The sequence below is a fragment of the Macrobrachium nipponense genome, chromosome 8 (assembly GCF_015104395.2).
Source record: "Macrobrachium nipponense isolate FS-2020 chromosome 8, ASM1510439v2, whole genome shotgun sequence".
NCBI classification, from domain to species: Eukaryota; Metazoa; Arthropoda; class Malacostraca; order Decapoda; family Palaemonidae; genus Macrobrachium; species Macrobrachium nipponense.
Genome location: NC_087203.1, coordinates 19,617,381 through 19,634,751, shown reverse-complemented (window position 1 = coordinate 19,634,751; position 17,371 = coordinate 19,617,381).

The window sequence follows — 17,371 nt, the reverse complement described above, 5'->3', positions numbered from 1 at the left end:
CCTAAGTTCTTGCAACTGATTCTTGATGTATCCTTCTTGAAAACTGCTGAATGCTTCTCCACTCTAGGGTCTTTTTCCAATCCTGCCATATGTTTTTGGACACACTTTGTTCTTCAAACATTCACTTATAAACCAGATCTTATTTTTCATTGCTTTGGCTTTGTAAAGTTGTGCTTCATATCTTCTTGCATAATGAACAGCTTGAGTTCCAGCAACTTCATACAGTTGTTGAAATGTACTTCTGTTGTAGAGTTGCTGTGGGTACATGATGGACCAAACAAAAGCTGCTTTCAGTTTTATTCTGCAAATTGAAAAAGAAACCCACAAAATTACTGGGTATAACGTGTTTACTTATAAGTATTTACATTTTATTTTACTCAACACTCGAGTACTTTCAGGCCCTATCTGTGTCCCTTCTCAAGAGATGCGTAGGTTGTCAGCCTGGGTCAAGGCTCAGTAGTCTTCTGGAACTTTACTTGTTGAGCCATCATTTATATGATGGTTGTTCTGGATTCCTTGAGGAGTTGCTAATACCCTCTTGTCACTCTAATATCCTGAACTGATGGTCAATGGGATTAACCCTTGTGGTGACCACTCACTTTTATGCCTAAAATGAAACAAATCACTTCAAAATTGAAAGAAAATATAAATTTGTGTATACCTTTGATATTACCGTGAAAAACAAAGTATGTAAAAATAAATCGGAAGAAGACAATAATATAGATGATGTAGGGGGGTTATATATAATCAATTGCAGCAATTGTGAAGAAAAATATGGTGGGAGAATCAGGTATGGGAATAAGGACTAGAATCCAAGAACACATAAGGGCGGTACAGCTTAACTCTCAGGGGAGTGCTATAGCTAGGCATTGTTGGGAAAATGACCATAGGATGGATTTTAAAAACAGTAGGCTTATATACAAAAGCAATAAAATCAGCCATAGGAGGGTAGTAGAAATAACACATATCAAAGAGATTAAAGTAATAGATGGAAACAAAGGTTTTACCTCAGAAGATCCCAAAAGCAGAGTTTTGATATTAAAAGAAGCTAAGACAGACCCTTCTGACCTGGAGATTAGGTTTTCTGCCTAACAGACCGTTGGTGACCACTCACCCACCGCAGGGGTTAATCCCATTGACCATCAGCTCAAGATATCAGAGCGACAAGAGGGGATTAGCAACTCTCAAGGAATCCAGAACAGCCATCATAAATGATGGCTCAACAAGTAGTTCCTGAAGACTGCTTGGTTTTGACCCAGGCTGACACCAATGCATCTCTTGAAAAAGAGCCACAGATAGGGCCTGAAAGTACTCGAGTGTTGAAAAATAAAATGTAAATATTTATAAGTAAACACGTTATACACAGTAATTTTGTGAGTGCCTTTATCAATAATAATAATAATTATAATTAGACTTTCTCTTAATATATATATATACATATATATATATATATATATATATATATATATATATATATATATATATATATATATATATATATATATATATATACTATAATATATATATAGATATATATAATATATATATATATAATATATATATAATAATATATATATATATATATATATATATATATATATATATATATATATATATTATATATATATGAATAACTTGATCACGAAGTATATAAAACGTGATGCTATGTATAAATAAAGGTTTTTTTGCCATGAAGGAAAAAAATGAAAAAACGAGTTGGCCGAGTACTTTCGGTCCTATTCGGACCCTTTACTGAGGCATACTGGTTTTACAAAGAACACCATAGTCAAAAGAAGGCTTAATATACAAACTGACACTACCAAATTAGCCATAAGGGCGATTTTCACTCTACAGAGAGAGGAGGAGTCATAGGCTAGCCACACCTTGAAGGATACCCGCGGTAAACAAGTGATTCTTCCAGAAAAACAGTACATTTTGAAAACAACACGGGAGCATATACAATTTAATATCATGAATTTTTACACAAATTTTCCCAACAAAAAATTATTATTAATGAAAAGACGAAAGAAAATATAAATATATATATATATATATATATATATATATATATATATATATATATATATATATATATATATATATATCGAGCAAGAGAAAGAGGGAGAGAAAATATCGAACCAGAGAGAGAGAGAGAGAGAGAGAGGAGAGAGAGAGAAAGACGAGAGAGAGAGAGAGAGAGCGAGAGAGAGAGAGAGATAGAGAGAGAGAGAGAGAGAGAGAGAGAGAATTAGAAATATACTACATGTGGGACTAATTTATTAGTTGTTCATTTATTTTGAGGTCCTTCATAAACATCTTACAAATATATGGGTCCAAATGGTACATTCCCAGACTAAGATTTAGGTTGTTTTTATTAGTGATTTGTATAATTGCCGATTCCAGTAAATTTCTTGAAACATAATCATTAGATCTAGCAATTACCGAGGCATCACCCCAATTAATACAATGAGATTTTTCACTCAGATGGATAAACAGTGCATTTGAAGTCTGGGCTGTTCTAACTGAATACATATGCTGCTTAACCCGAACACATAAATTTTTACTAGACTGACCAACGTAAAACGATGGGCAATCCTTACAAGGAATTTTGTAAATGATGTTGTTATTTGTTACGGGACTATTCTTAATTAGCATATCTTTAATGGAATTTTTTGAGAGACAACACCTCCCGAATATCACACTTATCCCCTTAAAATGGTACCGATATGTCGATGATATCTTAGTAGTCTTACCTAGTGGTATCGATGTAAATGATTTACTGTCTAAATTGAATAATTTAGTGCCATCCATAAAATTCACTGTTGAAATTGAAAATAACAATGTCATCCCTTTCCTAGATGTATTAATACATAGAGAATCTTTCCAATGCAAATTCAGTATTTATAGAAAACCCACAAATAATTTAACATATGTACATTTTTATTCTGGCCACCATCTTAATATTAAAATTTCAATTTTTTCTTCTATGTTCCTACGCGCTTTGCGTATCACGAGTCCACAATACCTGGACCAAGAAATAGAATACATAAAAAAGATAGGAAACGATCTCTGCTACCCACCTCATTTAATTGATTTATGTTATCAAAAAGCTCATAAAAAGTTTTATAATGTTGCTATTAATGAAAAAGAAATCCCTAAAAATGTACTTAGCTTACCTTATTTTCGTGGATTTGAAACCATAAAATCAATATTTAAATCATTTAATGTTAATGTAGTGTTCTCTTATAACAATACCATTAAAGATATGCTAATTAAGAATAGTCCCATAACAAATAACAACATCATTTACAAAATTCCTTGTAAGGATTGCCCATCGTTTTACGTTGGTCAGTCTAGTAAAAATTTATGTGTTCGGGTTAAGCAGCATATGTATTCAGTTAGAACAGCCCAGACTTCAAATGCACTGTTTATCCATCTGAGTGAAAAATCTCATTGTATTAATTGGGGTGATGCCTCGGTAATTGCTAGATCTAATGATTATGTTTCAAGAAATTTACTGGAATCGGCAATTATACAAATCACTAATAAAAACAACCTAAATCTTAGTCTGGGAATGTACCATTTGGACCATATATTTGTAAGATGTTTATGAAGGACCTCAAAATAAATGAACAACTAATAAATTAGTCCCACATGTATATAGTTATTATTTCTCTCTCTCTCTCTCTCTCTCTCTCTCTCTCTCTCTCTCTCTCTCTCTCTCTCTCTCTCTCTCTCTCTCTCTCTCTCTCTCTCTCTCTCTCTCTCCCTCTCTCTCTCTCTCTCTCTCTCTCTCTCTCTCTCTGGTTCGATATTTTCTCTCCCTCTTTCTCTTGCTCGATATATATATATATATATATATATATCATATATATATATATATATATATATTTGGTATATATATAATATATCTATATTTATATTTTCTTTCGTCTTTTCATTAATAATAATTTTTTGTTGGGAAAATTTGTGTAAAAATTCATGATATTAAATTGTATATGCTCCCGTGTTGTTTTCAAAATGTACTGTTTTTCTGGAAGAATCACTTGTTTACCGCGGGTATCCTTCAAGGTGTGGCTAGCCTATGACTCCTCCTCCTCTCTGTAGAGTGAAAATCGCCCTTATGGCTAATTTGGTAGTGTCAGTTTGTATATTAAGCCTTCTTTTGACTATGGTGTTCTTTGTAAAACCAGTATGCCTCAGTAAAGGGTCCGAATAGGACCGAAAGTACTCGGCCAACTCGTTTTTTCATTTTTTTCCTTCGTGGCAAAAAAACCTTTATTTATATATATATATATATATATATATATATATATATATATATATATATATATATATATATATATATATATATATATAATATATATAATATATATGTAAGTGTTTACATATAAAAATATGGAATGTTAGTCCATATATATAAAAGATTGCTTGCAGGAATGTGATCAGACTAGAGACGCTAAAGATGACGTATACAATAAGTATGTAGGCTAAGATAACATGCCGTCACCTGTAGTCATTCAATTGTTTATAAACAAACGGCCTACGTGATCTGTAGCGTGTCTCATTTTGATTGTGTGTTCGTATGAAACTATGTCATTTGTATGTATGTTCATATGTTCGAACTACTGTCTGTTCCTTCATAACTTGTAACAGAGAGGTAGAACAGGGCAGAACAGAGTTAGCTATCGTCATTAGAAGACCTGTACCTCTTTACCTAAGCTTTATCATGTAGAGGAATAGAAGTAGCCATCATCATTGGCAGAAGCGATCAAGCTATCGTTATTAGAAGACTTGTACAATCATATCTGATCTTCAGCATGTAAAACTTCAGAAGAATATATCTATTTTTATACTTCGTGTTTTCTACAAGAACCTCCTCACCGAATCATCATCATGAGTTTAACACATCGTCGTAATAACCAAGAACATAATACCGACTTCGTAAGTGATCTACAAACCCCAAGACGCTCCCACGAATATGGAAGTGCAATACCAACCGACTTAGCGTATGATTATCGCAAGTCTAACATTACCTCATAGGGCGCCTTATCATACAAGGCACAAGCCCTAATATTGGTGGCAGTGGACCAGAAGAACTCTACAACTTCTCCGAAGAAATATCAGAATAATGAAGTATCATATAAGAACTCTTCAACGACGACGAAAGCAGCAGATTCTTCAAGCAACTTATTATCATCGTTTAGTGAACGACTTCAGAAAACAACAAGAACTCTTTAACGACGACGAAAGCAAGAGATTCTTCAAGCAACTTATTAGTCCATCGCTTTAGTGAAACGACTTCAGGAAAAACAAACAAGAACTCTTAACGACGACGACAAGCAGGATTCTTCAAGCAACCTTAGTATCATCGTTAGTGAATAACTTCAAGAAACAAAACCGACGTGTCCTTTTTCCTACGACAACGCAAGCTTCGTCTCTCATTAGAATCATTCAAGAAAACATCGTTAGTGAGCGTTTCCGGGCACTCCCAAGAAACAAACCGAACGCGTCTGCAGCATCGGATCTTTCAAGGGCTCGAATCATCGAAACAACGCGCACGGGGAAACTGAAGCCAAACCAGGTCATCCGCTAAATAGAGAAGGAGGACCAAGGCCGTGTGTCGTTATCGGAACACCGTGACTTCCCACAAAAGCAAGCTAAGTACAATTTTTTATTCATTTGGAGTAACTTTGAGTGTTTCCTTTACAGGTCGAATTTTGTTATTCCTGTGGCTGAAGTTACGAGACATTCTTAATCTTACTTTTTTACAGAAATTATCTACATCATTGAGATTTCGCTACTGCGAGTTTTTATCTTTGAGTGTCTGTTTCCAGAAGTTCTACTGAAATATCATAATCATATACTATGTTAATTTTATCATTTTGGGTGATTATTAATCCCTTACGTAACAAATCATATTAAACAGTGAATATGCGTTTACGCAGTGGACGTCTGTATTTATACAGATGCATGGATAGGGTCGTTAAGCACCGTAGTGATTAGAAAACACACAAAAAACAAGTGGAACACCCGTACAAATCTATATAAATTAGAGGTAACACTATTTCGGGTCATGACAATAAATGCTCCTTTGCAAAGTCCCGATCGCAGTTTTAGCCTTGAGTTTTTGAGTTATATAAAAAATCGAACCTCAATGACTCAACTTTAAAAATACGGCTGGATTGCAAGGAATAACATGCCTATAAAAAACTTTCATCAGGCTAAATGCGCTGACCAGGATCCCTCACTATTTCAAATTTTAGCAAAGAATGAAGTACAAACAGTTAATATTGAATGCAGTAGTGATAACTTGTCTTATTAGTAATCGCTCAGTTCCTAATAGTTCGTCATTCATTGCTTTATACGTAACCAGCAACATAATGCTAAAAACACACAATACGTTGCCGATGGTAATAAAGAGAAGGATCCTAATTATTACAAAAAGAAATAGAAACAGTAGCCTTTCAGAATCAAACAAGCAAACTCGGTTACTGTGTCACCTAGTCAAGCGGTCAAGGTTAGTTAAATCTGCCGAGTGTTCAAAGCATAGCAAATTCCACACAATAAGCGACTCTAGCAGAGTGGGGAAAAGCGATGTTGGATCATACATGCCAATATCTTTTTGAATTAAAAAGGATTTTTCCTATGAAACACACGACCGTATAAAGTAATCAGAGCAGGTTTTCGTTTTTTTTTATACGTAAGTTATTATAAGTAGTGGTGGATAAAAGACCCGACTGTACGCGCCGTAAAAATTAGAATATCTTGTTTATTCCTTTAGTACACGTAATATCCTGTATTTACGGACTCACCGTCTGTTGTTCGAACTTCCCTAATGAGAAGTCCGGATAAGCGAGCATTTAAAGATACCTCTATAGTTATAAAAAACATTGATCTGTATCTAGTGTAATTGTAAGATTCATCTAGGGGTATACAAAATATTATCTTACATCCTGCAAAATAAGGCGTGTTTATCAAATGAAAATCCTATAAACCTTCAAACATATTAAAATCCGTTTGAACAAAAATGAGACAGTTAATCAAATAATAACTTATATAAAGGAACTATACATTTGTCTCATAAATCGTAACATTGTTCAAATGACCCAACAGAATTCTCCCACAACCGCAGTCGCACTTTGCACGCAAAATCTCGAGAAGCATGCACCCTCGAATGTCTTAGTGCGTGTAAAAAGACTTTGCTGGGAAATGAAATTTTAATCCTTCCCGACACTCTGAAATATAACGATTTCCGCGAACAAAGCCCTAGACACGGTTGGGACACAGCAACAAGTAATCTAGTTGATCCACAAACGTATACATATCGTGGATACGGAAGTTATAAATATCGCATTTTTTTATTGTTGCTAACTTTTAATCCCGCCCAATCAGTCGTGGATGAATCTCTCTGTTAATCTATCTAAAGTAATATCCGTAAAGTCATTCAAGCAGAGGTGATTCAGCAGAAATTTTTTTTATCTTTTATCTGAATACCAGGAAGTTTCTCCACTAGCGAGTGATCTCTGGGAAAAAACGGATGTAATTTAACACAAAATACGGTCTAAGGACAAACATAAAGCTATATACGTACCTTCGTGTAGACTCTCAATGAAATTTCAAAATAGAGATAAATGACGAAGTTGAAAAATGTTAGTAATAGGAGTCATTAGGAAATCACATAAGCCCATATAATTTTTCCCTCAAACGTCATGCCATAAAAGATCGGACTTGGCGTATCTGCGTAGATTTCGGTCGCTTAAACAAGGAAACGACTCCCGATAGTTTCCAGTGCCATGTACCGACGACATCTTATCTCTGTTAGGTTTAGAATAAAATTTCTCACCAGCTTGGACTTACTTTAAAAGCTTTTACCAGATACCATTACCTAAGTGATTGTACCTCATACACCGTTTTCAGCACACTCAGGGGACATTATCAATTTTTACGTATGCCTCCGGCTTACGTTGCGCCCCAATTACAATATAGTGTTTGAAGACTTTTAGGGGATAACCTACATGCCTATATGGATGATCTTGTAATCTTTTCTAATACCTTAGAAGTACATTCACATAAACTAGAGCTAGTCTCAGAGTAAAATATATAAATGTGAGTTTTTAAAACCGAACATGTTTATCTAGGTTTTATGTGTCTTGTCAAGGTCTTAAAGTAGTCCATGGTAAGGTGTCGGCTATTCATAACTTTCCGGTACCTATTAACGTAAAAGGGGGATACAGCACTTTTGAGCAATAGTGGGTATTACAATCGTATGTAAATATGTAACTCTTCAATCATGACAGCTCCTTTAACAGATCTTACGAAGAAGAGCGTAGATTTATTATGGTCTAAAAAGCATCAACAGGCGTTCGATATCTTAAAAGCGGAATAATGCAGCTCACCTAACTTAAAAATCCCTGATTTAAATAAGGAATTTTTTTTTATTGCAACAGACGCCTCAGACCAAGGGGTAAGAGGGATACTACTTCAGCAATATGATAAACAGTTCTTTCCTATAGCTTTTATTCACGTAAACTAAAGCCCTCTGAAAGTAAATATGCAGTAATAGGCAAGGAAGGGCTAGGTATCTTTAACTCACTAGTACATTTTAAGTTCATAATCTATGGCTATCCTGATAAAGTCCTTACTGAACATGAGTCCTTTACCGAGTTTTTCAAAGGCTTTAATCACAGTCCAAAAGGAACTCAGTGACAAATGATCATTCAGGTCTTTGGAGCCAAGATAAGATATCTACCTGGGAAAGCAATTATCATAGCTGACGCATTATCCCGCAATCCCGCACCATACTGCAAAGAACCATTAATTAGACTAAAAAATATAGAAACATCCGTGCCTATTGTTAAAACCGTATCTAAACAAGAAAATTCCTTAACCCAAGAGATCGCGAGCATTGAATATCTGGGTTGGAGCGCAGAACTGTTACAAACTGAACAAAGCAAGAGTCAACAGACATAACCCAAAACAATAAACACTTCGAACGGAAACAGAGTCAGCAGCAATAAACACCAAACAATAAACACTTCGAATGGAAACAGGGTCAGCGGCTAAGCAAAAACAATAAACACTTCGAGCAGAAACCCTAAAGCAAAAGTATATTTAAAGTATGTGTATCAGAAATAATGTAATCAAATGTAATATTATATGTAGGTCCGTGATGAGGAAAACCCGAAGAACACAGCAGATGACTAACGACCAGGTAGTAGTAATAATCTCTTTCATACCAATCGTCATAAACTGGTTGCATTCCGTCATCCAGGGTTCCCTACTATGTCACAGAAAGCCAAATCACTGTTTTACTGGCCTACAATGCTTACAGATATAAAAAGCACATAACTGATTGTAACACGTGTCATGAAAACAAGGGACACACTATGACACCTGTCAGTTAAGGGCCTATCCTGTGCCAAATCAATCCTTGAAAGAATATACGTAGAATTATTAACAGAATTACGAGTCTGACAGATGGAATAAACACTTCTTAGTGTCAATAGTTCCTTGACACGTTATATAGAATTAATAGCACTAAAAACAAACACCGCAATTGAGTCGTAAGGAATATTTATGAGTGTTAAATCAGTAAATATGGAATTCAACACATGATAATCTGACTCGGGTGGTGTAAATCAATAATAATCTCCTTAACTCGTGTGTGAACTCCTTTCCATTAAGAAAACCAATACTATATTTTATCACCCAGAGTCAATCGGTTTGGTAGAATAACGGATAATTAAATAGGAAGTGTCAGTGTCTTACGAGTTACAACTCGTGATATTGGATCCGAACTGGATTTATAGCGGTTCTCGGGGTTTTAAATACCTTTATCATTTATATCTTGTATCTATAGAATTGATGCCGCAAGTAGCCTTATACGGTACGCCGCTAGAACACTTTTTCCACATATTCAAGCCCCATTTTTATTCCAAATAAATATTACCAAAAAATTAATTTATCAATAAATATATACAATATATAAAAATCAACAAGATATAAATGGATACAAGTGGAGTCAATATAATACACTCCGTAAGAAGTCGGAAGGGTTACAAATTATAAAATAAAAAAGGAATCACGATAAAATCAATAAGCAAAACGTAACCATAGATTAATTAAATATCCAAATATATATGCGTAAAGATTTGAACTCTAACTTAACGCTTTAGTAATGACAAATAAGCTAAAAGTTCACATATCCAAAACCTACTGACATATTGTCTGTCCCGGTGATTTATATTCGTAGTCAATGAAAAAAAAAAAAATAATAATAAAATAAATAAATAAATAAATAAATAAAATAAAATAAAAGAGATTTTAAAGTCAGGAAGTCTAGAAGTGAAAATGTTATCTATGAAATAATCCTATATGAATCTTATACAGGGCTAATAATATATATAGAATTTGTATGGAAACCTTTTTCATTAGTTTGAATAAGGAATATTTAATTTAACATAATTACAATTATGCAGATTTCCAACATGAAACTAATATATTGTTCAATTTTGGTACTGTTTTTTTTTCAGACATTCTTTTCGTGTGGGTCGAGTATTAAAAGATAATAAATTTATCCTAAAGTCGTATTTATTACAGCAAGTAACGTAACTCTTAGCTGGCTGAGAGCAATCTCCTGCCAAGTGATGACGTCATCATTGCCGTATCAGTATTTGTTCCTTTTAACCTCAATAATGTGCTTACACAGGCTTCATCTCTCGCTTGCAAAGTAGGTTGCTGGAGAAAGGAATGCTTAGCCCGAACTTCTCATGGGCAAGGCAGACGTTAGGTACAAGTGTCTATCGGTGCTGCGCAATGCTACTCGAATCATTTTAAAATTAATAAACAATATAAGGAAATAGAATTTCTATAACATCAAAATGAATTAATTTTTTTTTTTCTGAACCTCATAGACAATTAGTCAATAATTCAGCTTATGACATGGGTAAACGGACATTTAGAATTATCAAGTTATGGATATGAAATATTTACTTGCAACATTAGCCTATTACAATTCAAGTAAAACATTCATGGGAAAATGTCACATTTTCTTGAAAAACCCAAAGTTTATTTAGAAATTAGTTACATAGTGGGTTTTTTCGTTGCATCTCCTACCTATTAATAAAGTTTTTTAAATTAACCTCAGAGGATGCGCGCGAGAAAATTGAATATGAAACTTTTGTTAGGGGCACATAGGATCAGATTTTATCACAACTTAATTTCAGTTAGCATAGAGAAATACAGAATCATGATTAATCTTCTCTTTGACTCTTATGTTGCCTGGCAATCTTACAAATAGCTCCGTTTTCCACTTCTTTGTCTAGTAACTTACTACCAGTAATATCGAATTTTCTTTGAGATTCGTAATGATATCTATTTATTTTTTATAATTATGGATATTTTTACAGTCCTCATAGACCTGGATAGGTTCACTCATTGTTAATGCCATAGATAAAAAAGTTTGTACAGCTGACTCTTTTGAATTCCAAAATATCAGCGAATTCATGTGGGTTAAGTCTGGTCTAAATGGCTCTCTCCCCTCCCGTATTTGGATGTTGTCTGAATTTACTTTGCCCTTGTGACAAGTATAATTTCACTTGCAGGCTGATTAATGGAACCTGGTTACAGTATCCTGCAGTACGAGAGTTTCACATCGCAACTTCAAAAAATCGTTCGTCGCAGCGGACGACTACAGTCAAGTAACAACCGCCTACAGTGTGAAAGGAATTTCATGGACTTCTTCGACCGACACTGTATCCCATCGTTAATCTCGTTTTAATGCGGAACGCTCCGGCGGCTGTGGAAATTGACTACAAAGGGGACATACATTCCGACAGTTACGACCCGAAGGATATTCAACTCTACTTTGCTGGCGAAGGACTCGTGCTGGGATGAATTGATTCATCGCGAACGTAATCGTGTAGCTTAGGATTCAGAGAATAAGTATGAGCGCAAAATAGAACGTTGGACCCGCCCAGGCAAATTTTCCCCTTGTTTTAACCCTGTGAAATAGGCCGTTTCATTTGGCTATAGGTGGTTGTCTGGAACTGTGTAATGGACGAAAAGTTGTTCGAACGCTAGTTAAAAGTGAAGTAGTATAACCTCGGTCATGTATCCTATATATATAAAGTATCATGTATCCTATATATAAATGATCATAAATAACAGTCGAAATATATCTTTGCGTGTACGCAATAGGAATCTATTATATAAATGATCATAAATAACAGAATCTAAATATATCTTTGCGTGTACGCAATAGGAATCTATTTAAAGTGCACATATATTAATCATAATTATATGAATCCATATACATATGTATAAACAAATCAGGTAGCCTATAATCAATCTGTTACCTTTTATCTTACCAATATCTGCAGTTATATATGAGTTAGTATATTGATTAATGAATCAGATATATAACATTTAGCATAAAAATCAACGAATCAATCAGCATAAACATTAATAATTTTATCAATTCATATATGAAATTTTTTATCAGTTAAAATATGATTTTTATCATGTTAATCTTCATTCTATGCAATTGTCAGAGTACATTAGTATTTTCTGTAGCATATGTATCTTAATGAGATGAAGTGAAAAACTGTATCATTATATATCACGTGATCACTATTATTTACCAATATCATTGTTTTATATTTTATTACTTGAACCAATTCATGTACACCATGAATTTTTATTTACTTATTATATATATACTATATATATATATTCACATAGTGTCTGTATCACACTCCTATAAGTCAAATGCAAGTCAAGTTTGAGTAATATTCAGTAGTTGGTTTTGGTAGCTGACCGAGCTAATGTAAGTGTTTACATAATAAAAATATGGAATGTTAGTCCATATATATAAAAGATTGCTTGCAGGAATGTGATCAGACTAGAGACGCTAAAGATGACGTATACAATAAGTATGTAGGCTAAGATAACATGCCGTCACCTGTAGTCATTCAATTGTTTATAAACAAACGGCCTACGTGATCTGTAGCGTGTCTCATTTTGATTGTGTGTTCGTATGAAACTATGTCATTTGTATGTATGTTCATATGTTCGAACTACTGTCTGTTCCTTCATAACTTGTAACAGAGATGTAGAACAGGGCAGAACAGAGTTAGCTATCGTCATTAGAAGACCTGTACCTCTTTACCTAAGCTTTATCATGTAGAGGAATAGAAGTAGACCATTCATCATTGGCAGAAGCGATCAAGCTATCGTTATTAGAAGACTTGTACAATCATATCTGATCTTCAGCATGTAAAACTTCAGAAGAATATATCTATTTTTATACTTCGTGTTTTCTACAAGAACCTCCTCACCGAATCATCATCATGAGTTTAACACATCGTCGTAATAACCAAGAACATAATACCGACTTCGTAAGTGATCTACAAACCCCAAGACGCTCCCACGAATATGGAAGTGCAATACCAACCGACTTAGCGTATGATTATCGCAAGTCTAACATTACCTCATAGGGCGCCTTATCATACAAGGCACAAGCCCTAATATATATATATATATATATATATATATATATATATATATATATATATATATATATATATATATATATATATATATATATATATATATATATATATATATATATATATATATATATATATATATATATATATATATATATATATATAATTGTGTTACAGAGATACACACAAATTCGCAAATGTGGTTAGAGGAATGGTTAATGCAAACCTGATTCTGACTTTGCGAAAAGAATCAAGGGATAATGCTGTATATCTGGAGAGTACCAAGTTAACTTCCTCCCATCTAATCTCATATTATGAATCTGCACCTATGCTGCTCACAAAAGTTCAGTGGTTTCCAAGAATCGAAAGCCACGATGTAAGACAATCTCGGCTTTAACCTGAGTCATGCATTCAGTACCCATCTCTGTTCTGGTCTTTAGCCTGTTTGTTCGTACATTTCTGAGATGAAGCTTTTCCCTTTCAGCCCTGAGATATCTTGCGCTGATGAAAGCCTTCAATTAATTAGCGAGGGGTGGAAGGTAATTGAAAAGATCATGTGATCTGCTCTTTGATCGTTTAATCGGGCGCTTATTAGATATCCGTATCCGTTTTTACGTTATCATATCTGTGTTTTTTTAGTTTTTCTGAGAGATCTACCATTCTTGTTAGATTTGAAATGCTATATAAAAATATAGGCAAAAATTGGTCCAAAATAGTTTTATTCATGGAGAGAGAGAGAGAAGGAGAGAGAGAGAGAGAGAGAGATAAAAGAGAGAGAGAGAGACGAGAGAGAGAGAGAGAGAGAGAGAGAGATAGTTTATAATCAAGTGCGTTAATAATTATAAGATTGTTTATATATTTCATTTTAGGTGCTGTAAAGTTTACCACGAGGTTAAGACAGTGTCATTTTCCAAGAGGAAAACTACACAGATATGATTTTGAAAATAATTATGAAGAATGGAGACGTTTTTTGTTTATATTGCGTTATTCATCCACTTAATGAAGTCATTCTATAAACACCTACTCGGATACATTCTTATATAGCCATCTATTAAAACATCGAAATTTTCTTTTAAGTTGTATTTCTTGAAGCCTATGACCATTATCGTCATACATCGTCATTTTGTTGCAGATATGGGAAGTGTAAAGAAATTGGTATCACTTAACGTAGGCTGTGATTAGCTAAAATAGAGAATGGTTCTAAATGCTTGTTTTGCACTAATTCAAAACGAGTGATAATTTTCGACATTTCGTTCTAGTATGTAATCTATGCCGAAATAAAATATTGTTGGGTTTTTTTGTTATTTTAGACTTTTGGAAAAAATTATTGTGGGTTGGCACAGAGAAAATAAATCTTAAAGCATTTTATTATAAATTACATTCTTTACCTCATTCATTTGTATTTATGTGCGTCAGCGTGAAATGATAAATTAATAAAATCAAAACAATTTCCACTTAACATTCTCACTGGAATGAAAACTATCCGGTTAAATTCTGCGCTGAACAAAGCCCGTAAAAGCCTGATAAATCTTTTAGAGATATGAATAAGAGGATTTTGGAGGATTTTGAATTGAAATGTAATTGTAAACATTATATCTAATCCCTTGATACGTCGATATTTTCATCTATTAGTACACAGTATTATAACACCACATATGAGGTGAATCATATTTTGCCAGTATAAAATGACCAGAAAAAATAATTGACTGCAGTATATGTAGTACAAGCCTTCCATTTAATTAAATTTTGTTAAAAATTTCAAATGTTTACCAACATTCATAATAACTGGGGAGCTGCCAAAGATAATCTTAACCGTGTAATTATTTTCAGCCTAATTATTTTTCAATATAGGTACTTTATGAGTATTTGCCTTCCGTACAATTAAGACATTAATTATTGCAGCCTAGTGAATGCTAAAAAACAGGATGAAGCAAAACATTACATTTAACATATTGGAGAAAATTTCTATCTAATTAGCAAGATGAAGAAACTTCTTTTTTTACTTATTTTATAACCCACAGTTAGGGGTATAGGAAGGTACCTGGAATGGAAAACCATTTCACCGTTTTCTGATTTTCAAGGATTTCATAATTATCCGATTATTGTCTGAAGTAGGTATTCATTTCAATGATGTGACGACGTCAGACGGGGAAATGACCCAAGAGCATATTCTCATTTTGCTCTTGTTTGTCAGACATCTTGGGAAAGTATTGCTTCATTCACTCGTTATCTCTGGTACGATGAGGGAGATTACAATTCATGCCCCTAACTAAGAGGGTTTAGAAAGATGTTTGACTCAGCACATCACGTTCATCAGTGAATATTTTTTGGAAATCAAAGATAGTTTTATCTAGCAATAATTTTTTTTATGAATCCATTATTAGAGAAATGCTGATGCTGATATTAACTGAATTCTAGAAATATTGTGAACATGAGTTTGCCTAAGTTTATGGAAGGAACAATAAGACAAGCCATGTAATATAAGATAATTATCTTCAGTTCTCGGAGTGGCGAGACCATTCCCTCAACTACCATTTCTCTATCCTCTCTCTCTCTCTTGCTCTCTCTCTCTCTCTCTCTCTCGTGGAAGAAAAGAAGATTTTTCGCTGTTGAGAGATGAACTTTCAAGTTTTATGAAAAGTGTTTCTAGACTTCATTCTATAGGTTATATGTACATATACACACGCATGTACGTAAACTTTTATTCACCTTCAGAATCATGACTTATGCCTTGATAAGTATTAAACCAAAAATAACATTTTATATCACATTAACCATCCATACCTTTGGAACATCTTCACCAAATGGGAATTAGAACAGATTAGGGCGGGTCCGACTGGACGATTGAAGTCGACTGTCTTCTGTACCTAAACCAAATGCCGAGGTTCGAATCCTAAATAAAAGATGCACTTATCAATGTCAATTCCCCAAGTTATTCCAAAGGTTTGGGAATTCATTATTAAATGTTATTGGGTGTTTAATGTGTGTGTCTGTGTGTGTGTGTATGTACTAAAAAGTTTTAGATAGAAATGGAAGTTGATTTTAAATTTATCTTTTTGGGTGTCTTAGTTTTCAGAGATTGCAATAGTCAAATGTTAAAATTTTCAGTATATCGTAAATCAACCTATTCGGAGAGTTACATTCAATTTTATTCCTTTCATTCAAACGAAATTGAAAACAATGTGGTTATGAATTTTGCCCTATGAGCTTTTAGGATATGTGTCCCCGAATATGTAGATGGAGAACTGCAACATATAATGTCAACATTCAGAAGCCTCGGAGATCCCTCCCATTTTATTGAGAGGGCCATTTTGCGACCTATAGAAGGAGGTCTTTCTGTCTACCCAAGGATAACAACAGGGAAAAACCAAAAAATTTTTTGTGTCATTCCAACCATTCAACCATAACGTTAGGGTTGAATGGTAATGATACATTTTTTTCCTGTTATCTTTGGGCAGATAGAAAGACCTGGCTCGCGAAATGGCCTTCTCAATAAAACGGGAGGGATATCTGAGGCTCCTGAATGTTGCCATTATACGTTGCAGTTCTCCATCACATATTCGGGGTCACATAACCGTAAGGCATACCACAGTTCCTTGTTGGAGGAGTGGGTTGCGTGCTCGCCTACCGATTTAGTAGCGAGAGTTCTTGCCCGCTGTGCCAACGTGGAATCAGAGAAATTTATTTTTGGTGATTAGAAATTAATTTCTCGATATAATGTGGTTCGGATCCCACAATAAGCTGCAAGTCCCGTTACTAAGTAGCCAATTGGTTCTTAGCCATATAAAAATATCTAATCCTTCGGGCCTGCCCTGGGAGGCTGTTAATCAGCTCAGTGGTCTGGTTAAACTAAGATATAC